The 27,280-nt window shown below is 49.8% G+C and overlaps 1 protein-coding gene across 9 annotated transcripts in view; it reads right to left on the minus strand.

The window, feature by feature from the left end:
* The window catches only part of RERE (arginine-glutamic acid dipeptide repeats), a 168,116-nt gene that overhangs the window by 121,854 nt on the left and 18,982 nt on the right, over nt 1-27,280 (minus strand). For 2 of the 9 annotated variants that reach the window (XM_046903258.1, XM_015297141.4), the window contains exon 1: nt 10,344-10,513. The exons of 2 other annotated variants lie outside the window; for them this stretch is intronic. The gene's annotated coding sequence lies outside the window, so the exon portion shown is untranslated. Of the gene's footprint in view, nt 1-4,982; nt 8,906-9,018; nt 9,207-10,343; nt 10,514-10,786; nt 10,882-12,596; nt 12,958-13,327; nt 13,470-19,541; nt 20,398-27,280 lie in introns of those variants that run through there. 5 more of the 9 variants (XM_046903257.1, XM_046903255.1, XM_040651326.2 and 2 more) reach the window with 5 other exon arrangements.

The raw sequence follows: 27,280 nt of genomic DNA on the forward strand, positions 1-27,280 counted from the left end.
AGCTCAGCTCCGTCAGGCACAGCACTGAGCTGCAAGCATCCAAACAGCTCCAGTGCTGCACGTCAGACATGCACCCTCCTGCCTCAAACACACCCCAGGGCTGCCTGCACACAGCTCTGCCTTCCTAACATCCCACCCCTGAGGACAGAGCTCATTAACAGCACCACGGGCTGACCTCCCTGCTGAGGCATGCAGTTTAACCTTTCTGTTCCAGAAAAGGCTAAGAGCATCTGTTATCGGCTTTCCCCCACATTCTTCCCCTATCTTCTGTTTGCTGTTGAAAATGGGAGTTGCAGGCATTCAGGTGACCAAGTATTTTGGGAGCTCATTCCACTAACAATGTGACCAGCAACGAGCTCATTCTCTTCTTGCTTTTCTCCCTATCCCAAAACAACCATAAAGGGACTCACTTCAAGACGTGCCTCTTAGTCACAGCCTTCCCCATCTCCTCTGCTGCACTTGGAGTTTGCAGCACAAACACAGCTCTGGAACACTTGGCCCAGCAACGGTCATGACAAGTTCCATGTTTACAGTTCAGAGCTCTTGTGTGCCATCCAAGTGTGCACAATTACAAGTGTGTTTGTTCACCTGGAACTGCTCTCCACTCGCCACCCCATTGGCACACAGCAGAGCACAGGCCCTCCTCAATTGCAGCTCACAGCTGAGATGCAGTCACCTCCAGAGGAAAAGCAGAAACCCGCCATGTACCCTCATGGCAGACCACAGCCTTACGTTTTCCCCTTGGTACCAGCGAGAGGACCTAAACTCAATGCAGAGCAAGAACAAAACACAACAGCTCTGAGCACAGAGGCAGATTGAAAGGCCAGGGATAAAATGTAGGGTGCAATTATCAGCTATCACCTCCTCCCAGAACTGCTGGCACACATTCACAACAGTGACCTGAGATGAGAACACCTACTTCTGGGCAGTTTTACACACTGGCTTCTATAAAGGTAATGCAATCCCAAATTAACCCGAGGAGAAATGAGACCTGTTTAAAAGCATCTACATACAAGCCAATGGTCTTAGAAAGTTTCTGTACAACCAACAACACTTCCCCAGGTAGTTAGCCAGAGTTGCAAGCTCCTCAGAGCCCCTTAGGTGGTTTCAGAGGGTGTTCTAATGGCCTCTCTAGTCGTAATTAGTGGGAGGGAGCAAACAAGGAGCAACAGACATAAAACACACCACCAGGGATTACACTTCCTTGTCTCTGAAGCCAGTCAGGCTCATGTAAATGATTACCACAATATAGGTCTGAGTAACACAAAGCAGTAGTCCCACAGCATCACTTACAAACAAAGTTAAGGCTTGTTAAAGCGTTCCTACAGAGCAGTGTAGCTCCCTGCTGCAATGGGCTGCGGGGGAGGAAGGCCCACGGGGCTGCACAGAGCTGCTACTGCAGTCAGAGCTGTTACCTGGGGAGCATCACGTCACCTGCAGCCGAGACAACACCTGCACTATGAGGCCGCTTAACAATATTTAAAAAACAAAGTTAACAATGATGCTGTGACACACAGATTTATTTGTTAATACTATAGCTTTATCAGCCACAACGACTTTGCTTGCCTTCCAACAACCACCTCAAGCCAGCAGTGAGCCAGAGGACAGCTGCTCGGCCAGCCAAGCACAGACAACAAGAGACAGCAAGCGAGAGGCAGGCGGAAAGCTCAGTCCAGCAGCAGCCAACCTCTGTGCCAACCCATGCACCAACAGCTCCGTTACAGCCTCCCCATACATCGTGTACCACCAGGGATTCGTTTGCTGAGAGGGGTACTGGAAGACGACAACAGATTTTTCAGATGTAGAGAGGGAGAGCTTGGTGCCATCCATGCAGGTTCCTTGCGAGGCAAGTCTGTGGCAAAAGAAGATCTGTAACATGCTTAGTCAATGGGGAAAATATAAACACTAATAAATACTGTCCATTCCAACCAGGAAACACCAACAAAGAAATCAAAGCAGCAAGAGAAACTCCTGACACAACAGCACTGCTGAAGAGCACTGACATAAAGTACAGTCATACATCCAATGCACGACAGCCCCGGCTTCAGCAGGAACACATGGTTATCAGTTGTGAGTACATCACACTCCTAATGCCTGCCTGCGAAGCCACTTACTTCAGGAAAGAAAGGAGCTCAGGGTAATACTGAAAGCTTTCTCTCACGTGGACTTGGGAGAGACCACGCAGATCTCCACCCACTGTAACCAACTGATGGGAACGTCCACCCTGTGTTTTACTTTGGTACTCCCATCCCCACATCTCAGCAACCACCTATTGTCATTCTCAGTACGTACAGTTATGCCTTTGCTCTATAGGTCTTTTCTTCTCAAATGTCTGCCCTTTTACACAAGCCTTTCATCTTCCTGAAAGCCTCAAAAAAATATCTTCATTTAAAGCACTCCAACTAAAACTAGATTGGGTTATTTTTGGGAAAGCCTTTCTTGGAGCAGCAAACAAAGGCCCAAGTCCTGCTCTTCAGCCTCATTAGCCGTTTCATTCAACTCCACGCCAACTGTTGACTTCAATTACCCACAATGGAAGAATAACTGCAGGGTGGGCTCCTGGGCCGGGCTGAGCGACCAGACATGGCCACAAACACACACAGCCATCATCAAAGCTGAAGCCACACCACCAAATTCCACAACAGCGGAAACACAAAGAAATGCCACCCTTCTAGCCTTACAACAAGGGAAAACAGTACAAAGTTAACAAAGGGCAGTGGACATACACAAGCCCTGGTTTTGCTGTCTGCTGTTTTAACATGCTTTCACATAAGCAGTAATAGCAGCAGTGCCTTTGATTTCAGAGCCAGGTCTCGCTGCCTTGGAGCAGCAGCTTGCTCCGAGTGACAGAGCAGGCAGCAGAGCTGTCCTACAAAGCCTCTCCCCAGCACAGAAGCCCTGTTGTAATCAGGAGATTAAGTGTGCTTATTCGTGCGTGAGATACTGACTTGATCTCTGTCTCACATTAGAGGCTGTCTACAGCAACCGGTCAGCAGATTCTTCATAATTTCCTAATGCTTCACAACTGCAATGTATTAAATTACGTCTCACTTCCTTTACTGCATTTACAGAATACAGTTAACAAGTGCCAGTATTTAAAGCAGCAAACCCTCGCTGGTGGCAGTGCGATGCATGGCGCTCGCTCTCCAGCTCTGGGCAGAGGGATATCAGTCCAAGAGCAAACTCTGCTGTGCAACAAGTGTGGGCACAGAAAGCAGAGCCCAAAGCACACCTGCAGTCCCAACCCGCAGCTCCTGGCCTGTCTGTATCCCCTGCTGACGATTATCCCATGGCCCTGACTTTATCTTCTTGCCTCTCCCAATAGCAAGGACTTGAATCACGCCGTAAGATTAAGGCATGTTTCCCTCATTCAACGCACAGCGTTGTGCAATCGTCATTATTTCACTTGAATCAGAGGGGCAGTTTCCTCCCACACCATCATCGGCTGCGGCTGAACGTTGAAGATAACAAACGGTGCTGAACAGCTCGTTAGGAAATAGACCATCTCCTTACGCTGTATGAATTGAGCACAAGGCAGGAACCACAGAAATCCCACAGACCATCTTAACTAACAACAAGGGAGATGAGCAGACGTAGCTTGTCTTCGCATGGGACCATGCAGCAGAACAGATGAGCAACCAGAAAACACCGTCTCCAGCCACTTTCAGACTGTAAGTCTAGATCTGTACTACTTATAAACCTCGACTGCAACTCTCCCTGCCCAGCTGCCAGCTTCCACAGCACACGTGAACACCAGATTTCTATTTAGTCCATGGAATCCAATACAACTTCTCACCTTGCAAGCCAGCGGATGGCTTTTCCCTCTCAGTGAGCAAGCTTCCCTGGTTTTCAAACCTTAAAATACCTCCTCCAGGTGTATAAAGCATCAGATGTAGCACAGAAATCCACTCACACTGTAACATGCTACTGCTCTGGGGCCGCTGATTCCCCCATCAGCTCCGAAGCACCCCCAGTTCAGAGCAATGCCCTTCCCAACCTCCTGCAGCCTTTCCCCACCCCATGAAGAATTGCATCAGCGACCTGATGACCACTGCTAATAAATCCACTTAAAAGCAGTTCATAACTGGCTGCGTCTTTCATGAGAAAAAGGGAAAGAATATGAAGAAATGCTCCAAGTGATTAGTCTGCCTCTAATCTAAACCAAGGGGAAGTGTTTTAAGACTGCATGAAATAACTTCTGACTTCGGTCACGCTTTAGACATTAAATTCTACTTCCAGTACTCTCAGTGCAGACTCTTAACTATTGTATGACTGAAGTGATGGCATCTAATGTAACAGGATGAGGCAATATAGTTGGATTAATGTATTTAGGTCTGATCTTGTAAGCTGCTGAGCACGGTGATTTGCAAAATTAGACCATAAACCATTAAGTGTCGAACGAGTGATGCAAAGCATTATTAAGCCGCACAAGAAGCACGCTGGCCTCGTTCACATTGCAGCACCACCACCCCCAGCAGCAGGCGTGTGGCACACACTGCCCTCCACATCCCTGCTCCCAGACACCCCCACCCCTCCCACACTTCTATCGCTGCACGTGAGCACCAGCAGCCCCATGGCAGAGCTCAGCAGCCCCATGGCAGAGCTCAGCAGCCCCATGGCAGAGCTCAGCAGCCCCATGGCAGAGCTCAGCAGCCCCATGGCAGAGCTCAGCAGCCCCATGGCAGAGCTCAGCAGCCCCATGGCAGAGCTCAGCAGCCCCATGGCAGAGCTCAGCAGCCCCATGGCAGAGCTCAGCAGCCCCATGGCAGAGCTCAGCAGCCCCATGGCAGAGCTCAGCAGCCCCATGGCAGAGCTCAGCAGCCCCATGGCAGAGCTCAGCAGCCCCATGGCAGAGCTCAGCAGCCCCATGGCACGCCACCGAGTTCCCTCCTGCAACCCTGGCCCAGCACTGCTTCCCAGCACAGCAGGAGCAGAGGCACCCAGTGCCAGCTGCCCAGAAGTTAGGGCCCAATTAAACGTACCCAGCACATCAGCCTGTTGTCTCCAGCAGTCCTGCAGCCTCTCCCTTGAGATAAATTATACAGCTCGAGTGAGATTTATTACCCGCTGACGAGCTCTTAACATATGCTGAATTATGATCTGGCCTCTGAATCAGAATGAACTTTGGTATGAGCAGGTATTTCAAAATGCAACTGCACTGAATAAGGAATACGAAACAAATTTTCCAGCACAGCGTTTTAGTATCAAATGGCATTGGTAAGCCATGAGAGAACGAGAAAACCTCCCACAAAAGAAATTCAGTTTTGAAGAAAATGACACCAGTGTTCACGGAGCATGGCTGGCCTGGCTGGACTTCCCTCGAGCTGTAAGCTATCCACGAGAGCAATGCAAAAAACACATGCAGAATCTCACGCCTAATACTTCCAATGGCTATTTCAGCTGTGTCAGCAGCACTCAGCACCTTAACGAAGATGCAAGAACGCAGCACAGGCGGTTCTTTGTCTGGGAACCACTGTTAGACACATAGGCAGAACAGCACCCCGAGGTAAGCAATCCCCAGCTGTGCTTTGGAGACCACAGCTGCACCTATTTCTCACATCAACAGTGCTTTAATCACCACTTCGACCACTCCTAACTCTCCACTCCAGAATGCACCTCTCTCCAGCAACAGCAGCACGTACCACTGTAAAGAGAACAGACCCAAGGTGAAGGATTACCAAACCTCACCGAAACCTATCCAAACAGATGGCATCATTTGTTTCTTTTAAATGCTCTTTAGCATTTACAGCTGGAAGTGACAAATACCCAACGTGCTTTGAATATGCAAATTGTAGGAACAACACAAAAGAGGACAGTGTAATTTCTTTTAAAGACAGGCAGTCATAATGTTGAAACAGACTGCAACCAATTTTCATACACTATTCATAATTACTTTATTATGCTGTGAAAGGGTAATCAGTTTCCAAATGATCTAATAACCTTGGGCTGCTCTTAACTCTTTTATATCAGTCTTAACTACAAACACAGGCTAGGTCTCCAGCTCGAAGGCAATTACAATGATCTAATATTAAACATGCAGGGTAGCAGTGTTCTTCCTCTCGTGCTCTCACACAAACCAGCATACGAGATTACCTAAGAGCTTTCAATTAATAAGCAGGAACTGCTATGTAGAAAAATCCATTCCCAGCTCTAATCTCAAAGGAATAGCTTTATTATCGGGAAAGGGAAATCTGATTTTTGGCTCCTTTGTTAGATTTCAATAGGAAATGGAGCAAATACAGTATGTTTTGACTGCCTGTAACGAGGGAGTTCTATGGGGACCTGTCACTATGGCAGACCTAAGGACGGGGGCTTTCCTCCGCCCCATAAGCGCCTGACTTGTGCTGCACCACGGCTCAGTCATTCTCATAGCAACATGTGATTTAACTACATGCCGAGGCCACGTCCCACCAGTAGGCACTGACTCAACCCGAGAACCCTCAGAGCACAGCAAACCACAGCTCCCTGCATTGCCAGGCCCTGTGCCGGGCTGCTGCAGAGCACCTGGGGGGGGAACCAGCAACCACGGAGCTTCCAAGGGCAGAGGAAGTGGCATGTTGGTTCTATCAGAGGTAAACAGATTAATTGCGCGGGCTGATTAGACTAGGAGGCTGAAACCTCCACGATGGGGACTGAGGGAACCTGAAGCTCCAACATTGTGTTTATGTTACTGCTATCACTTTACTGCCCAGATAAACGAGCGGTGACAGAGCAATGCGTTACACTACCCAGTGCAATGGCTGAACCCTGCACTTCCCCCAGTCCCTCACAGCCACCAAAACAGCCCCCAGCCTTCGAAAACAGCATCAGCACACCCACAGAACCCAACGTCCCATCTACCCGCTGCCCTTCATTCTAAACAAGCAGAACGTAAGCTTATCAGGCCCCAGATGCTGCAGAAACACTTACTGCGTATTAACAGGATCTCAGCTTTATCTCAAAACCAAGTCATTCTGATCTCTCTAAATAAGTTCAAGAAGAAAACAGTGCCAAAAGCAAAACACACAGGGCTCTGCATGTTACAAGAGGATTCAAATCAGCGCCTGAGACAAAGCTCTTGTACCTGTACCAAACCAGCATTACAGACATAAGGGTTCCCCCTCCTAAGCTGGGCAGGTTTGAGCACACCTTTACCCATCAAACAGCTCTTCAATTAAGCCATTTTAAAAGAGAGTTGGGAAGATCTGCCAATACCTGCCATCTAGTAACCTGCCACATCCCAAGACTGCTATTCCACACTGTATTCCTGCCTGAATTAAACCCATTTCCAGAGAAACCTCACCAGGCCAAAAGTTGCTATGCATTCCCCAAGCACACAGATACACCACCAGCACCAGATTTACTGCCCCTGTTTATCCCGTGCTTCTGCTACCATCAGGAAAAAGCATATTTGTAAGCCCACCATCGTACAAAAGCACATGCTTAGAATTACAGGCAAAAGTACACATCACGACCTGATTTTATTCCAGTAGCAAAATGTTTACCCAGTCACAAAGGCCTTTTCTTGGCAAAACTCGAAAATAAGTTTCCTAAAGAAGGCCAGCTGGCTTTAATTATTTACATTTGTCAGTGCTGTTTGTTCACACCTTGCATCCAAGGGTCAGAACTCCAACCACTACCCCAGGCAAAGCTCAGGATAAACATTACTTTTGTCCTTTCTTCTGGAAAGAATTCCAGCTTTGTTCCAGAAGTTTAAGTACAGAGAACAGGTATCCCTCCCTCTGATCCATTTATAGAGGTTTCATAAACAAAGCTTATAGGAAGCTTCTCATGGTGCCTATCCTCTATTACTTAACCCAGCCTGACACATCAATAGCTGCTCTGTGTTCCCATCAATCACTGGCTGGCACACACTGAGCAGAGCCTTATGCCACAGGTTATACACAACTTCTGCTTCTTGAGCACCTGAGCTGCAGAGCTGCTTCTGCTTTCTGCTGCTGCACTGACTGAGCCACAGTTGTGACTCGTTTAGCTCACAGCAGCAGGTCAGAAAGAAGTTCTGCTTCTAAGCTAGCTGCCCCTGGCCCTGCAGCAGGGACAGCAATGGGCAGCAGAGAATCAGGCCAACAGCTGGGGCCTGTAACAAGCCCAGCCACCACATTTAATCCATTCATTTGTCAGAGGCTAGACTAATGCTGCACAGAAACATCCTTAATTTGAAAAGCCCTTGGGGGAAAACAGCATTTCATGTACGATGATCATCAACGCGTATCTATTTCTGCACTGTCTTCGTAATTGTTTTGGGTTTGTTTGTAAACCAGTCAGCAGGTGAAACACCACATTAGCAGCACATACCAACAGACTGCAGAAACATTGGTTTTTTGCTGTTTCCCAATGCCATTTTACTTCTCTTGGAGCATACATCAGCACAACTTCTCTCTATCTGCTTAAGGAGTCCCAGAGCCAAGAAACATCAGCACACGCATGCTGACCTAGCAGCCAGGGGCAGCCCTATAAAGCCGTGTGCTCAGTGAAGGGCACACATCTCCACAAGAGCAACTTCCTCACAGCCTGCAGCACCCCATGTCCCAGACAGCTGCTTTCTGCAGCTACAAACCCAACCATGCCTACCATCAGCAGTTAGCTGGGGCCCTCAGTGAGGGATTTCTGGACGAGAAATTTGCTGATCTGCAGTCAGCCCGGCTTGGTGGGGATGTGCACTCTGCTCACCTGCTGCACGTGACCCATTCAATCTGCATTTCAGCAGCAGGAAGACTAATCTCAGGTGCCAACACGGAATGGCTTTGTTTCTATTGAGCTTTTCCAAAGGTGTTGAATACAACAACCCTGTAAGTGCTCCTCCCACAGAGGTCCATCCCTGTGACAGCAACAGCACAAACCAGAAGCTGCAGCAGCTGCTGGGACCTCCAGGCCGCATGTATAGATTGGTAAAGGGCTGTGCTACCTAAAAAACAAAGCCTTCGGGTTAGTTCAGAAACAAACAGCTCATATTCTTTACACGAGGTAAAAACAGAAGACCTCTCTGAGATGCTCTATTAACCACTCAAGAAGTCCCACCTCATCACCTCTGTGTAAAGAAGAGCTGAGACACCAGGAGAACCCCCACAACCTGCAGTAAAGCCGCCGGCAGCCAACGCAGGCACAACAGCTGCGTGCAGCACTGTGGTAATTACCATTAAGGGCTCATCTACTTCACATAGAAGCCACTCACCGAGGCACAACAACAGCACCGACCGCCTGCCTGCGCCAACAGAGCTACAGGGGGACCCAAGGCACAGCCGCGGCTATGTGAAGTAAAACAAAGCACTATCAACTCTAACACACACACACACGCAGACACACACACACACACAAAGGAAGCGGGAGGATACATGACGTCAGCCCTCGCCTCAATTCATAAATCCCGACCGCAAGAAAAGATCACTTCTTCACTGCCTTCCTCTGGAAAGCTGCTCACACGCAGCCCAGCCTCACCGCGCCGAGCAGCGCTGCTCCCCAGCAGGAGGGGGAATGGTGGAAGCCTCCCAGCACAGCCACATCCAACAGCTCGCTGCCACCTTCTGCTGCTCGCTGCCACCTTCTGCTGCTCCCACTGAGCTCGATAAAAATAGTTTAAACGCTGCTAAATTACAGGGCTGGAAACACAAATAAGGGCTTTTAAAATGCTGCTCCCACACGCTTCTCAACTTGCTGCTAAGCGCCTGCAATGTCTGTCTTGTGATATTTACTAGGCTCTCTAAGTCCTGAAATACGCCGTCGTCTGTAAGAACAAAACACTGACAAAAACGCCGAGCTGGCTGCGCGGCTGGAACTAATTGCCTGCAGATTAATGGCTTTACATCGGCATAGCGCTCCTCTGTCTACCGGGCTTTAAGTCCTGTTTACTTCCAGCTCTGAGCTCGCAGAAGAAACACCGCTGGAGCACAGCGGCTATCCGAGCGGCCCGGCCCTCTCCCCAGCCCTGCTGCCTCACGCGGGGCTCCATGGAGGCCCGCTGCCCGCGCACGGAGCGCTGTGGGAGCCCCGCGGGGCGCTCACGCTGTGGTGCTTCGGGGCTCCAAAGGCGCTCTGTGTGGGGCGACTGCGCTCCGGCCGGGCCAGCCTCTATCTCCTCATCCCATCTGCTTCGAGTAAGGAATTAAACACAGCGCATCCGTTTCGCTCGCCCGTTTATATTTACGGCACAGAACTGAAGCGAAAGGGTCCGCGCGCATCCTGAACTCCTCGGGCCGCCCTCACCCACCGAGCTGACCCAACTTTCCCCCATAGGGAAAAACAACGCCCGGACAACGGCGCAGCCCCAAAGAGAAGAAGCCCCGGCGCAGCGCCCGGGGACGGAGCGGCCGCGGTCCCCTCTCGGCACGGCCGTGCCCCGCACTCACCCGCTGGCGGCGGCGTCTCCCGCGGAGCCGAGGAGCAGCCGCGAGCAGCGGGCGCGGCCGGCGAACAAAAGGAGGCCCCTCCGCCGGCCGCCCGGCGTGCAGGCAGCTGGGCCGGGCGCGGAGAGGCGGCGGAGCGAGCCTCGTCCCCCCGGGCCCGCCGCCACCCGCCCGGCAGCGGCAGGAGGCGGGCACGGAGCGCGGCCCGGCGGGCGGCGAGGGGGAAAACCCGGCGCGGAGCGCGGCCCGGCCGCGGCCCCTCCGTACCGCCCACACGCGCGCGGCGGCCGGCGGGCACCTCGGGGCTCCGGTCCGGCGGGGTTCGTTCGAGCCGTTCTGCCGGAAAGCCCGCCCTCCCCCCACGTCGATTCATCTGCTCGGCAAAACCCGTTCGCCTTCGTCGTGCGCTTAATTGGCCTTTCTGGTTTTTAATAGCGAGCGTTTACCTGCGGCCGTGCGGCGCGGCACGTAAGGTGCGCGGGGCGGTCGGCACGGAGCAGCGCGCGCTTCTGCCCTGCACAGCGAAGCCCAGCGAAGACCCGAGCGATAAATAAATCGCAGCTGGAACCCGGCCGGGAGGAGCTGCCCCGGGATCGGCTCCAGCACCGAGGAGCTGTGCGAGAGCTGCAAACCTGCCGGGCTGAAATCCAACCCCTGGGTCAGCACAAAGCAACCACGCGGCATCCATCCTCACTGCAATTTCCTCATCAAATCAAATGTGGCCCCGCATCTGGCAAGCCACTGAAATGAACTGACTGCTCCGGTGTGTGCTGGAGGAAGCATCGGCTTCCCATGACTTCCAAAGGAGTTTCCCCAGCAGAAAGTTCATTCAGGCCAAGTTCCATCTATTTGCAAAAATACCACTTGACGGGATCTATTAAAACCACCTTATCGCTTTAGGACAGAGCTCCCCGCCACTCCAAACCACTGCTCCTAGGAGACAGCGCGTGTTGGCAAAGTGCAGTCACAAAACACAAACCTGTAGCATTTGTGCATGCCATCACAGTGCATATTGTTGGGCAGCGGGAGGTGCAGCACGCAGCAGGACGAGCACAGCAGAGCTGGAGAGCACTGCAGAGCCAGGTGAGCAACGTGGGGCTTTGGCAGTAGAGCCATCTGAAGACCCATCTGGTTGCATGCAGCACAAGGGAGGTTCCTGAATCAACACAACCGCTCCAGCATCCATCACTGCCATCGGGAGCAACTCAGCTTGCACTAATCGGCCTTCCTCCGAGACACGTCATCTGCCCCCATCTCACACAGTAAAACAAAACCACACACAGAGTACAGCCTCGAGCTCCATTTGCAATGGGCGCTTTTCATCTTGCCTTTTGAAAATGGGCTGAAAAAATATCTCCTTGGTCCTTAAACTCAGATTTGCTGCTTCCCAACACGCCACCTGCAGCAACACGGCCACATCCACTGCTTCTCACAAGTGTCCTTCCCGACCCAAGTCCTATCTCACACATGCACGGGCCCAAGACTGCCACGTACCATGCTGACACCACTGCACAGACCCCACAGCTTCAAGGTGATGCCCACCAGCAGCACTGACAGAATTACAGGCAGAGAAGTATTTCAGCTCCAGAGGAACAGCTCAAGGTCTACCAGATCCGTATCCTCAAAACAGACTTAGATTAGACTGGACGAGATTAGACTGACGGAACAGGTAACTCATTTTCTCTTTTACAAGAGACAACCGGGGCAAAGGGCTCCACAAACACCAGCCAGCAGCTCACTGGGGCCATCCAGTTCACTGGTTTAAAGCAGGTTCAAGTACACCACCTGCCTTGCACACACTGTACCACAGCAATAAGGCAACCTGAATTCATTTTAAGAACACACAGAGACGCGATTGTGCCGAGTGCTTTCTAACATCACTTCCCAGCCCAGGCAAGCAACAAGTGTCACACATTAAACCCCTGCTAAGCCAAACCTATTTTTAAAAGGAGACTTAATGCTGTTCTCAGCTTCACGTAAATCGAGCTCTCCCTTCAGGTTTGGAAACGGGGTGGAAGGAAGAGGAAGGGAATAGGTTCAAGGAGAACCAGCTAACAGCATTGCACTGCCGCAGCTCTGCTTCTCCTCTGTCACTTAATCCCAGTCCTCAGCACAAGTTTCCCTACCATCACGGCTGTGCACACATCCCCAGCCAAATGAAAAGCCTCAAGAAGGTGCTTTAAGCTCTGAAATCAGCCAGAGAACTCCCTGGGGGTAATGGTCACCTGGAGGCTCTCTGCAGAGAGCAGCTCCTACCTGCTCACACCGTGTGCTATGTCTTCCAAACACAAAACCTTTCACGGAGCAGAGGTGGTATTTTGTTCCTTTGCAGACGTGGACTGTTCTATCAGTACCAACACGGCTGAGGGTGACACCCAGCTCCCAGCAAAATGGCTCCTGCCACCTACAGAGTCCTTCAGACCTGTGTGAGCAGCACATCCACCTACACCTGTGTGTCAGCGTACACCTGGATGCCTCACAGAAACACAAATCCACGGCCACGCAGCTTCATGGTCCAGTTAGGAGGGTGCTTTTCCACACTACCCAAAGTCATCTCTCAGGAAATTCAGTGTAACACTACCATTGCTTCAGCACAATCCAGAGGCTAGCATTCATCCTGTAATCCAAACCAAAGGAGAATGTAAACTCTGCAGAGTTAAACACAGCGTCTTGCCTGCTTCCTCTCCCACACGTTCCCATCTCCAGCAGACAACAGAGGCACCAAGGCAGCAGGAAAGACTACTTCAATCTACTTTGGAAACACCGTAATGTGGATCTGCCATTTTCTTAACGGTTCCAGATCTCCTCATCAGAACCTGCATTCTTTCTGAACCAGGAACCTTCAGTGTTTTGGGAAGGCTGGAAGGTGGTTCTGTTCTAAGCCTCTATTAGCACAGCACCGAACACAGATCCCACTGAAGTGAACCAGTTCCTACTCTATCACGCATTTCACGGTTCAAAAGCTCCCATTCCCGCTCTGTACTTACACGGCCCTCGTATTTCAGAAGACCTCACGTCCACCTGGGAGCCTTTAGGAATCAGCACTAAAACCCACCCCCAGGTCAGCGCTGGGGGCAGGAGGACCTCACCGACACAGCCAGGTGCACCGTCCTCAGCCCCAACCGCCCCAACTGCTGCCCCCCACAATTCCAGGCGCCGCTCCAACCGCCACCAGCCATCCCCTGGACAGCCAATACCACCCCGGGCCCCACTCTCGATTCCATCAGGAGCAAATTGACATCCCTCTGAAAAACAAAGCAAACTGACGCGCTGGCAGCACTCAATGCCTGCTCATACAACCGCTTGTTATTAGGTCGCCTCGGGTTCGTTCTCAGCCCATCTGGAACCTGTGATGCAGCCCAAGGAGAGCTGCTGGTACAGTCAGCACATCACCTCAGCTGCAGAGTGGTGATAGAGACTTCAAGGACATGAAGGGAGTCCTGCAGAACTCCGCTCTGCATGCCTGAAAGAAATCCGCTGGGTTATTTTTATACAGCATCTTGGATGCACGCAGCATTTCTGTCACAGTAGGGAAGAGAGAAAACAAAAGTTGCTCCCCCAGGGAGCTGTGAAGACTGCTAAAGCAATTTCACATGCTGGAAATCTCCGGATTTTACAGAAAGACCGAGCTGAGGAAGTGTTGAGGAAAAAATGAAAAAATAAACAGTTGTTGTGGAGCCCACTAGGAGCTCTTTGTGATCTCAAGTCCCCACACAATTAAGTGAGCGTTCAGAGCAGTGCCAGCCCGCAGCCTCCCCCTCCAAACGCTGAGAAGACAAACTCCTGAGGCAGACAGTGTGTGGGGAACGGAGCGCCCCGCCTGTCCTGCTCAGCACGGGGCACACCTCAAGCACCAGGTCCAGCCCCGGGCCCCCAGCACCAGCAGAATGGGCACACGGGGAGAGCCCAAAGGGCCTTGAGGCTGAGCACAGGGCTGGAGCATCTGCCAGGACAGCTGGGAGCTGGGGCTGCTCTGCCTGGGGAGGAGGAACCGGAGGGAGGGATCCCATTCATGTCTAGGAACACTTGAGAGGAGGTGGAAAAGGAACAGGGTCAGGCTCTGCCAAAGGGTGCCCAGGGACAGGACACGTGCTCCAGTTTGTGCCCAGGAGCTCCCCCAGACCAGCAGAACACATCCTCACTGTGCTGGTGACCAAGCATCGGCACAGACCACCCGGAGAGGAGCTGGGGCTCCTTGCTGGGATCCTGTGGCTTCAACACAGCTACCAGAAAAGATGAACGCAAGGAAGGGGCAGGGGACAGCCTTTTCCATTCACGTTTTAAGCTGACTCTGGGACAGTGCTCCAAAGTAGCTGCACACCTCCAGGAGGAGCAAAGCCAGCAGGCTCACTTTGGGAAGAGCTGAGCAAGAAGTGACGAAAGGTCCTACGGATGACCGAGGAGAGGAACTCGGTGACTTGGCAGGATGTTTACAACAAGAGCTTTTATGTGCTTTATCTAAGTCTGTAAGTACAAAACGTAATCAATTCAGTTGGGATCCTGTGACCAAGCTGCTGGGGAACAAGGAGCGAGACAAGCAACCTGAAACCCGGCTGCAGCTCTGCACAGCAGGAAACCAAAACAAGGCAGGCGAGGCACACACTGAAGCAGAAAAGGTTCACATCTGTCAGAAAATCCCTGCCCTGGAAAATGCCGAATTGCAGAATGATACCGAGCGAACCAAAAACACATCAAAACAGAACCCAATTCTGTCCAATGCACCACGTTGTGGTACGCACGGAGCAATACCTCCTTGAATTTGACTCCAAGGCGATACACCGCTTATGTCAGAAGGTACTGAAGTACGAAGGAAAACAAACAACACATTTGCTAAAAGCCACAACAGCGCAGGAAAAATTAACATACGTGAAAATTAACACGTGGATTGAAGAATTAAATGTTAATTATCATAAGAACTAACAAGACGAAACCTCCGGTAGGCAGCAGGGCTGTGGGCTGTACAAAAGCCCATGGCAGGGGTATGCAGCCCAAGCACAGAAGGGAAGGAAGAAGCAAGCAAACATTTTTTCAGCTCTATCAAAGCAGCTGTACAACAGTGGAAGCCTGCCCATTCTTCCCTCCAGTTTCAACTAAAAGTTACTTTGGGAATGGAAAATTTGATACCTCTATCAACAGCCTGTGGTATGTTTAAACTATTATAATACGAAGCATGCTCAGACTCACAAGCGAGAGGAAATGACTGCCAAATGCTTCCTTTACAACCTCTCCAGAAGAAGACAGATTCTTTACCAAGAGATTTTCTCCACACCCCACGGATAGCAGCCATGAGCACGCAGACACACCGAGTTAGCTGTGGATTTACGGGCTCTCGCTGAAGGCACAGCAGAGATACAAAACACGACTACAGCTGCCCACGTTTCTCATATAACGATCACTTTGACATTCAAGAGCTTCAGGAATTCCATAGCTCTCCTTAAGTAACAATAAGCACAGGATGTTCCAGCCACGGTCACAATCTTTCCCTCCAGATGCACAGATACAACCTACAAACAGGAAGTTTTTGTTAAGATCTTGAAGAAATGTTAACAGTTTGGAACCACGTGAGCGCAGTTCTGTTAGAGGGGGAAGAAACCCTTCGCTTCCCAATCGAAGGGAAAAGATGGCAGGTATGGCGGTAACTCAGGCTCTGCTCCACTCACCCCTGCAGCACGGAATGATGTGACGGTGCTGAGCTCATTCCTGTTCCCATTCCCCTCCACAGACTCATCTATAAGAGTCAACACGAGGCCATATTCCATCTCATAGATCCTTCTCCAATGCATGCACATCCAACTAAGAGCCTATTGAAGTACACGGAGGTAATAATCAAACCAGACGTCAGCACGTGCCCACCTCCTCTGTGCTGCAGCATCCTGTCTTAGGGAAGACGACCTTTTGTCCTACTGAAAAACGTCTCTCTACACTTAGCAACACTTTTGGAATAAATTTACAACTGTGCAGCTCAGGGAGCACCGTGAGCTCCCTTACATCACACACATTACATCAGCAGCTTGCTGGACTCATCTTCGTTTGCTGCTAGGACAGACGGGCTTACTGAAATAGGAGCATCTCACACAAAGCGGGCTTCGATGGAACAAAAGGCAGCAGAGGATTTGGATGGCCCTTGTCAGCCAATTAGCAGGCAAAAAGGCCCTTCCAAATTATGTGCAGGATGTTTTCCATGCTATAGATGAAGAGGTGGCAACGAGTTAAGAATGCTTTACTCTCGCTTGTTAAACACCCACCGCTGCAAACAGAGCCTGCTGTAAATGTTAATGTACATCAGCTCCGTGCTACTTGTCAAAACAAGGCACGTTTTCCTACCAGCATTCAACACAAGGGCTCACAAACGCTGCTCACATGGCTCTGTTTGACTCCCAGCTTCCTCCATGCAAAGGGCACATACTCTGGCCACCCAGCTGCCCTCGGCTTCCCCAGACCCACTGACCCACGGGTGTGTGTCAGCCTCGTGCTGGAGGAAGGCTGTGGGGGCAACGAGCCACTTTCTCCCTAACACCGCTCTTCCAATGGCCCAGCAGAACAAAAATTAACAGCAGAGGCATCCCAAGTCTTCCATTCAGGTTCTCTCCATGCAACCTGGCAAGAAATAACAGCAATCCCCAGGAAACACCACCGAGAAGAGCAGAACACGTCATCTCCATCAGGGCAGGCAAACAAGCAATTTGGAGGGAAGATGGTACAACAGGTGAGAGCTATCTGCATAACTGTTTCAAAGCACATGCAGAAATCTACCAACATCAAAGTACCCCCCCCACAAACTCCAAATTGTGTTCCAGAAATGACATCTCTGATTAAATCAACTGCCTGCAGATTGCAAATCAAGCCCAAACTGAAATGCACGCGCATGTACCTATCAAAAGGCTCTTCTATCAAACACACATTCACTTAAGAAAATATTTACATGTTCTACATTAAACTTGCATGAAAAGCAAACATGCCTGGACAAAAGGAGAGCTTCACATGATGCGATGCAGGTTTCTAGAGTAACAGTAAACAAGCTGCTTCACAGACCCTGCATGGAGGCATAAGAAACCTCTCACAAGAAGGGCTCCAAAGCAATCCATCTGTGACCATCACTGCTTCAATCAGGTCAGGCTGCAGCATGCCACCTAGTGTCAGACTCCTTACACAAGCGGTGCTCAGGAAACACCTAACACCAAAACACTGGGAGCCCAAAGGAGCCACCGGGACCGCGCACAGGTTTGGTTTTGCAGTCGTGAGTTTTAGGTCTGCAGTTCTCCCTCTGAGTTCTGACAACCGCCCAACCAAAAGCATGACAAAAACCATAACTCAGGGATGTAAGCAGCACCACAGGCAGTTCTTCAGACACAGTTTCCACTCCAGCTAGCAATTCAATTCACCCAGACATGAGCTGAAGTGCAACAAAAACACTGTGCAATGAGCACGGAAATGCTGAGGAGCACAGGCTGGTCCCTTGACATGCTATACAAGGAATGCTAGAGGTGTTCTCTGTTTGGCCTATGAGCCATTCTTTCATTCTGTTCTGAGCATCATGCCTATCCTTTCATTAGGTTAGCGACAGAACTGCTGAATTTTAATGCTAGTGGTTTATCAGCACCAAGGATACACGTACACCTAAGTTCATTAATAATCCATTAAGATGACTTGTATTAGAGCGTGGCAGGCAACTTCCTCATGAAATGAGATCTGTTTCTTTGCCTTTTAAGATCTGAATGTGCCAAAGGTGGCATATCAAGATGTGAACACAATTCAAAGGCTACACTTGCTGTTTCAATTTCCCTAACAAGTCATTAGGCAATCACAGAACACGCGCTCCGTTATCCATTTCCTCCCTGTTTGTAACCTCCAGTCATTGCTTTAGAAGGGAAGTGCTCAGAACACGTCCACAGCAACACACAGGATGTGTGCCTGCCTGTAACACACACAGATGAGGGGAAGGGTGAGTTCCCCCACAGCAATGGCTGAAGATGAGACCAGGCTGTCTCCCAGGCTGGATGTGGCTCTGGGCAGCCTGGTCTGGTGGTTGGCAACAGAACGTGCAGGTGTCAGAGAGCTGCCGTGGTTCCCTTTTACTGCCTTCTCAATAAAATCCGTACTTTGGAACACCAATAACCAGATATGCAAGAGATGCATTTTGTCCACTGCAGTCCGCTGATGTAAATGAGGTCAGCAGTAAGCCTGGCAGTGCTGTACGACTCCATCCCCGGAGCAAATGCACACAGCGCCTTTCATGGCTTCCTCGATGAAGAAACTCCTAATTAGATCTCATTTTTGTCAGTTCCCTGAGTCTGAAGAGCCATACAACTGAGGGAGGGCTCTCAGACTCAGAAATCAAGCAGCTCCTAAGAATACCACTGCACCCTTTTCAGATTAAAGCCTTCAAAGCCTCCCCTCCATTAATCTACCCAAAGGCAGGAAGCGCTGCGCTCTGCTCTTCAGTTTCAGAGCTTGGGCAGTGGTGGTTTTTCTTCTTTCCTCCTTTTTTTTCCTCTCTCTTTTTTTTTTTTTTAAATAACCTTTAAGATTGCTCTCTGTTGATTAAACCATTTTCATGCTTCAATGAGTTTGATTCCTATTAGTTCAGACTGCAGAGAGCGCATTGATTTTTACTATAGTCAGGATCAAGAGCAGTAACAGCTTTGCAAATTAAGCAACTGCTCACAACGTTAACTAGAAAAATACATCCAGGGCAATAACACACAAGCGTCCAGAGCACTCTTCTGTACCAACAAATGCTAGCAAACAAGCTTATAACAACTTTAACCTTAACACTTGAGAAAGGAGGCACTCCATGCACTGCAGCCTGCTCGGATCCTGTTAGCTCTGCTGATAAGCAGCCACAGCACTGAAAAAGGCTCAAAATTACCAACAGCTCGTCTTCCAGCTCCGAATTACCATCATCATCCCATCCGAATCACCACGCTGGGCTTCAGCCCACTGAACAGACATCACAACTGGAGTGCTCCGGTAGGGCTGCTTGTTCTTCTCGTCCTAAATGAAGCTTTTACACAAGCAGATCTGTGCAGTTGTGTTTCACAGAGCTGCACTGTAAATCAAATATTTTATCCCTCAGCCTGCAGCTATCCCCACATTTAATAACTGACATGGGAGACAAGTCTTAATCTTCCATCAGCCTGAAACAATTACTATCCTCAAAACCGCTTGAGTTGCAAGTAAGAATCACCAGTTCTGTATTACCTGAATGAATATTCGGGGGAAACATTTTCTTTTCCAAAGGACACACGAGAAGAGCTCTCAGAACAGCACCACCCAGCATCCCCACACCAACGCCTTGGTTTGGTACCTGGATGGCCAAGCACTCCCAGCAGTCACACCTGACCTGGAAGGAGAGAAGCACAGCTGTGCTGCTGCACACAAGGACAAAGCCATCCAGCCAGGCTGCAAGGTGAGCCTTCTCCAGCCAGGAGCAGGAATCACAACCTTATGTAAGACCTTAAACTAGACTGGGGTTTTATTTTTAGGTATTAGAGAAATAGTTCTCGTGCTCTGAGAAAAATCTATTGAAAAGCTACCCGTGACCTGCAAGCACGTCCTATTTTTATGCAATTACTGCCAACGCTGTCTTCTCAGGTTTTAAATTGCTTGTCAGGAGGAGATCAGCTTTTAATTTAGGACGTTACTCCGAGGGTCAGAGCCACAAGCGAGGCCAGCAGCACTGCCAGCTCTGTGCCACGCTCACCCCCAGGGCCACACGGGCAGCAAGGGATGGGTGCACAGCCACCGCCTGCTGGAGCTGACAGCCATCCACCCCTTCGGGCTGGAGGAGGAACCACCCCTCCCCACGTTTTGCTACCAGTTATTATTAGCTGCTAGAAAGGCGCATTAACAATCACAGCAGGTCAAATCACCTCTTCTTGCTTTGGACTACCTCGAGGCAATAAAAAAAAAACCCGCAGTACTTCATCTCTTATCCAAGAAAGGAAAAAAAAGAAAGAGCGATAGAACACCAACCCGCCATCCCGTCGGAGCCACTCATCCTTTTATTTACGCCCTATAAAAGCCCGAGCAGCGCCCGCGGCCCCCCGAGGCTCTCAGCACGTGACGGCGGAGGCGGGGCGCTCCCCCAGCACAGCGCAGCGCTGTACGGAGCGCCCTCTGCAGCGGGACTGCAGGGCGGGCTGAGCTGGCAGCAGATGGGGGTTTTTACACCACGCAGCAGCTCTGCACGAGCAGAAGTCCCACTGGAAGGATGCTCCGCCTGCAAAGTTCTCCTGTTTGACTACAAGAAGTTTCTGGTCCAACTATCGCTAAGTGGCAGCACGCAGCGAAGCTTCTCATTCAGTATGCGTGCATGCTTGCACCCTGTTTTCCACCCGCTGCTGGTGTTTGGATAAGCTTTCTTCGCCCCAGCAGAAGCAGTTATGCTTCCTCTCAGGAGAGCAGTGCCCAGGGGAGCGCTGGGGCCGTGCAAACAGGCGGCAGAGGGAGCAGCAGCACGAAGGCTGCAGCCTGGCAAGCTCGTCAAACACCCCTCACAAGTCTCCGCTTATTTACAGCCCACAACAACGGCCCTACCTTACCCCTACCTTATCGAACTCCTATCGTGCACTCAATCCATATTCAGAAAAAATACCAACGTACTCAGTTTAAAAGATGCTGAATTTTTCATGTTACACGCCTATTAATTGTCTGCATCTCAACAGCTCATCTGAAAACCTGCTCCTGTTTGCAGCCAAGCCCATCACTTCACCTGCTGACACGAGGAGGCCGCTCCAGAAAGGCACGCCCTGCTCTGTACCAGTTCACTATGCAAACAACCTGAAGCACTGAGGCTCTCAGCACCGCCCCAATCACAACACAGCCCCGGGAAACGCAGCTGTTTTCAGCACTCCCTATTCATCACTTACAGAAACGTGGCCTGCCATCCTTATCAGCCTTCTACCCGAATGCAGAGAGGCACGAGCTGCTAATGTTCACGTCCAAAAAGCACTAAAGGACTCACAGAAGGGTACATACTGTCTAACATGAGGTTTCTACCTGAAACCTCGACGGCACGAGCATCCCGACCTCAGCTTTCCTAGGCACAAACCCTTGCAAGGGCAGGCAGGCACTACTCACGCAGGTCACTTCTCCTGGCTCTCAGGGGACTCCTGAATACTCTACGAAGCCCTCAGCAGCATTACACCTTTGGATTTTATCGAGTGATCCACATGCCCATGTCAGAGCGGCTCTCCCTTCAGATGTGGAGGTCGAATACATCTGCTATCATCCCTAAGTTAACAGGGAGGAACACATCCTCCCCTTAGCAACCTCACACTGGTGGCAGCCCAGTGGTGTCCCTCGCTGGGGGATGGCTGGAGCTATCAGCTGTGTCGGGGAACACTGAGATGTCAGCAGAAAAATAACATATCTTTCCCCAAAATCTGCTTTGACAAAGCAAGCTCCCACCTCCAACCGAGATACAAAGCCATTCAAAAAAAAAAAAAACCACGACACCTCTCACTTTGAAGAAGGCTGAACTCGCTCACGTTGAATAAAGATGACGTTTTGTTTTCTAAGACTTCACGCCTTTCTGCCTAACGAAGGGAGGAGGGGAGCTGCTACTGCCCGGCTCATTGCATCAGCCCGGCTGGGGATGAAAGGGCCATCCCTGAGTCCTTCAGCATCAGCCACACCTCCAAATCACCTCGCGGCCACACGAACGCCAGTTTTTAATTACTATTTTTAAGTAAAAGATCCTAACGCGTAAGACGTTACTTAATTAAAAATCCACTTCGTTATTAAACTACTATTAGAAGGCCCAATTGAATCTCAAATGAGGATAAGTTACTGTTGTGTGAAATACATCATTAAATTCTTGCTCATTGATTAGAAAGGATTTGCTCAAAGCAGGTACATGCAAAAGATAACACCGGTACAAGAAAGGAGCTATGCAGACAGCATCTGACAAGTAACTGCTTATCAGTGCACAGTTCTGCGTCCTGCTCCATCCAAACCCCAGTCCGGGGTAGCAGAGGGACACGACAAAGAACAGACCATAGAATTTAATGACGTCTTTGTGTTTTAGTACTACAAATCAACCGGATCCTGCTAGAGACTCAGCTGCTGGCAGCGAGTTCCCTGATGCAAGGCATTTCCAGGGGGCTGCAAAAGCAATCTCAGCTCATAACCACGGCTCATAACCCCCCGCTCCGTCCTGCGGGCTGAGGACCACATCAGCTCTGGCGCAAAAGCAGGTAAACACACAAGGTCGTGCTCTTGAGCTTTACTCACATATCTCATACAGCAGACACATCTCCCGTTTCAGAAAAATCTATGATTATCCTTCTAATCTTTCTTTGAAGAGGATATTCATCCTTCATCTAAAGGGATTCAGAAAGATCTCCTGAAAACCCTGCTTTTAGGCACAGGCAGCAACTCTAAGAACTGTGAGGGCTGTAAGAATTCCGGGCTATCTTCAAACAGCCATTTCCTTGAAAATAAATCACAGGAGAAATGAGGAGTTAAAGCAAGGTGAGTTTTTTTGAACGAGCTCAACAAAGCCGGGAGGCTCAACAAGGCAGAAGACGGTTTGTCTCTCCTATGCACTCCAGCGCCGCTAGGAAAATAAAGGGAAGCCTTCAGCACAACCCATCTTCCATAGGGATGCTTAGTGAGAGGGAAGTGTTCACTGCCCAAGCAATAAGGCCAAACCTCAGCTTGCAGCCATCACAGCCAAGAGAGCCAGTGCACAGCCAAGAGAGCCTCATCTGTGCAACCAACAGATGAGGCTGTGTCTGCATTTAGAACTCTGTGTGCTGCTTCTTAGCCTTCATCAACATAACCCAAGTACCAACTACCCCATATGCCCTTAAGAAACAGGAAGATACATCTGCGTGGGTAACCCATACACAAGAAAAGCAGATTCTTTATACTGGTTCAAATGAAGTTCCCACACTTTCGCTGCCATCATCCTGCAGGTCGTTCATCTGCGGCAATATTCTGACTGAAGCAAGTGACAAACAACCCAAAACACTGCTGGGTTCATCATTTAATTCCCACAGACAGCTATAAAACCACACAGCTCTGAGATCTGAATTCAATGTCACACACAGCTCACATGCCTGCTGCATTTCCTGTTCACTGCTCCCAAGTTCTGCACACACGAGGCTCGCAGCTTTATAGCAGCTGTTAACACAAGAAGCAATGCAGGGTTTGAAACCAGTGGCCAACAACAGCATCTATCAGAGGGCACACGCAGCCAGAGCATTTGATAGCTACAAATCTCAACCACATCTCTCAATACCACCAATTTCTCCTCCCAAAAGGATCGATAGCATTGCCACAGCTCTTAGCATAAAGCATTTTCTTCCTGTGAAGCCACTACAGCTCAGAAAGAAGCAAAGCGCCGTACATACAAAACAGTACCTGAGATTCAACCAACAGATCCGTGCTCTCGGTGGCTCTCCTCCTTTGCTAGAGGGCATTTCCTCACACTTCTCTTTCCCTTTCACCTGACCAAAATAGCACGATGAAGGCAGGCCATTTACAGCTAGGAGAACTACCACTTATTAGATGCTATTTTTAAACTAGCTACGCTGAAATTAAAAACGTATTCAAGAATTACACCACGGCTTTCAGCAGCAACATTTATGCCTCCCACCGCCAAGTCTGCGCATCTTCCCCTCCTTCCCATTAATGTGTTTACCCAACCATAATTCCATTAGCATTATGTAACAGACAAGCTTCTTAGGCGTTTCATCACCACCTCGCACCAAAGCCAGCCCGCCGCACACGTAGCCTGGCCCCAAAGACTGCTGCCTTCCTGGGCTTCGCTGACCTACAAAAATCTGTCTGATGTAGAACTGAAGTGACACCTTCCATTGCAGTGCAGAACTGCCTGTACCCACAGCCAGCCCTGCTCGGTGCAGGATTGGGGCTCGCTGCCCAGCGCTCCCTCCTTGCTCGGCCACACTCACTGCATGCCAGCGTGATCTGTGACAGCTCTGCTTCTTCCCCTAAGGAGAAAAGCATCCAAAAAATACTCCATGTTTGTCAATTGTCCACCGGCTCTCACACAGCACATACTATTTGCAGTTATGGCTGTAATTTGACATTAATTCCTTAATCTTCTTAAGCAAAGACAAGCTTGTGGATCATTATGAGGTTATTTAGAAGAGCACATTTCAAGTATTACACGATACATTTTATTAAGATAATCAGTTAACTCAAGGTCTGGTTTTTGTCATTCATACACCTGAAAAATAAATCAACCATCTTCAGAGAGCAATAAAAGATACGCTAAGAGCCATTGCTGCTATGTAATCCTCTTTCCTGCACTGTAGTATCTGGTAACAAGATTGTGTAGCTTTCACATTGGATCAGCAAGACTGTGACCTCTACTGACAGTTATTATAACCAATGTTAATGCTCCGGCGATGGGCAGTGCAGCAATCCACACATTGCCGCTCTGCGGTGCAGATCCCACGCAGATCAGCTTCCCTCGCCCATCACTGCTGGCTTCTTGCTTGCATCAAAAAGCATCTGGATCAGATCCAGCGGTTTTAACATTGCCTGCACAGCAGCACACAACGCAAGGAGCAGGCTTCACCCAACCACCCTTCACTTCAGCAGCCTTTATCGTGTCGCACCTCAGCTGGAGGTCAGAGCAAAGCAGGCCTTGCAGTCACTGCGGGGCCCCTCAGGGCTCTGATGGGGCCTTCTGCCACTCTGACTGCAAGATGACCATTTCTAATTAAATCATTCCTCCTCAAATACACACCAACAGCAGAAGCAACTCCCTCTAGCTAAAACAATCCAACAGTGAGCAGTTGCTAACAGCATTAGCAGAAGCACATTGCCTTCTTCAATGCCAAGCTAAATAGAGACACACAGTAATAAAAGCTGCACTTACATATAGTAAAACCTGACATACAACCCATGCACAGACTGCTACAGCTAGCTTGCAATGAAAGCAGACCTAACCAACAGGATGCAACCCAGCAGCAGCATACTTCTTGCTAGGTTTACTGTCATAATGTGTTTTGTAATTCCAAGGGTAATGTTTCAGAACCCAGTTTTAGTCAAATATACACATAATTACGTTAATCGATTGCCCTGTAATTGCATTTTGCAATTTGATTTTTGACTCGTAAAGGTTTAATGGGTGAATTTGATAAACAGATACTCCCTGTTTTGGGTTCTTGGAAGGAGAATAAAACTGAAAATCAATACCATCACAAAAAAAAAGCCTGAATTACTTTAAATTTCAATATGTTTTCCGATTAAGGCTCACCTGGAAGACAACCGCTCAACAGAAAGTGCTTCTGCTGCGTCAGTGAGGCAGTAGGTTCACCTCTGAATACACCGGGCCATGAGGAGGGCTGAGCACAGACCCAGACCTTCAGGGAGGGACGTTCTGCTTGTCAGAGCAGGACAGAACCCGCACGGCCGCTCGTGGCACAAACAGCTTGAAAGGGGAAAAGGACACCTCCTGCACTGCACCACTCTGCTGCGAGAGCTTCTGAAGCAAACAGAGCTTCCCAGCAGCTCCTTCTGCCCCTGAACGGTTTCTTCTCTAATGATTACAGTCATTTCCAGGGGAGGTCAACTACTGAAACCCAAGGAAATGCTACTTCAGAAAATTGTTTGCACCTCGTACTCATCCAGTGGGCACAGGAACACCTCAATGCCTGCTCCTTCAGAACACCAAGGAGGGCTACAGGGAATGCTGTGCCTCAGCGCTCTGCCTATTGAACAACACACTCACGCCTCAACATGTGATTAGTTTGCTGTTTGGGAAAACGGGAACCAAAAGCAAACACTTAGCCCAGCACTGACTATAAACTCCTTCTCTACCATGTGATTAGACAACTTCAAGAGATCCCTTTCAGGAATAGGTACTTCCCAGCCATTGTAGCCCAGGTCTGTTGCATAGTGTTTCCTAAGCTATTACTACTGGAAACCTGGAAAACAGGTTCCCTACAAACACAGGTTACCATGCCTTTCCTGGTGGCTTAACTGGCCAGCTGTAGGTGCTCACTGAACACAGCCATCTCTGCCTTTCCCTAGCTTGGCCATTGGCTGCATCATGGTTAGCAAAGCGGTGGCAAGAGCACGGTCACTATCACAATTCATTACCACTTTATTTTGATACCAAGAAACTTGAGTAAACAAGAGCCTTGCACTGCAAGCATCTCCCACCCACGGCAGGTGGAATTCAGACAGCAGCATTAGGCACAGCACCGCGGGACGGCGCTCCCATGTGCCACGCTAGCCAAGGCTGTGTAGATACCAAATACACCGCAAATGGAGCAAGTATTTCTTTTAATAAACTGCCACGGAAAGACTATGAAAAAAAATGATTCAAGCTGAGGACATATTGATGGGTACAGAATCCTCCAGGCATTATGCAGCTCGCGCAGGCTCATGGATCAGTATTATTGCAGCAACCAGTGCCCGTCAGAGCCAATTACCCCGGGGACGTCCCTGCGTGAGGAGCGGGCTCTGCTGCTGCTGCGGAGCTGTCAGGGCTGCACACACCGCCGAGGAGGGAGCGCTGAAGATCTGTCACAACCAATTACTGCCAATGTTTTATTTATGTCAGGATGCACCTGATCAGCGAACAATAAAGCCATTTTATACAAAGCGATTACAAAAGCAGAATGCAAAATGGCAACAACTGGTAGCGAAACTGCACGTAAACGCGGCACGTCCGCTAGCCACCCAGCAACACGTGCAATAAATTGTGGATGCTGAAGCAGTAACAGGCAGATTTTAAAGCCTGTGACTCAAAACATGGACTGTTTTTGCCCACTGGCCTGCTTTAGAGGTTTTGTGGGCAAGAAGATGCGAGTCCATCCATGGAAATGGATGTGAGGAACGGCAGGAAAGCAGAAAGGGAGAAACACGCAGACACAAGATGGGGATGAGTCCACGGATGATGTTCTCTGTGCCATATCAGCTTTTATTTCACCTGCCCAACTCAAGAGGCAGAA

This window comes from Gallus gallus, chromosome 21 (genome assembly GCF_016699485.2).
Source record: "Gallus gallus isolate bGalGal1 chromosome 21, bGalGal1.mat.broiler.GRCg7b, whole genome shotgun sequence".
NCBI lineage: Eukaryota > Metazoa > Chordata > Aves > Galliformes > Phasianidae > Gallus > Gallus gallus.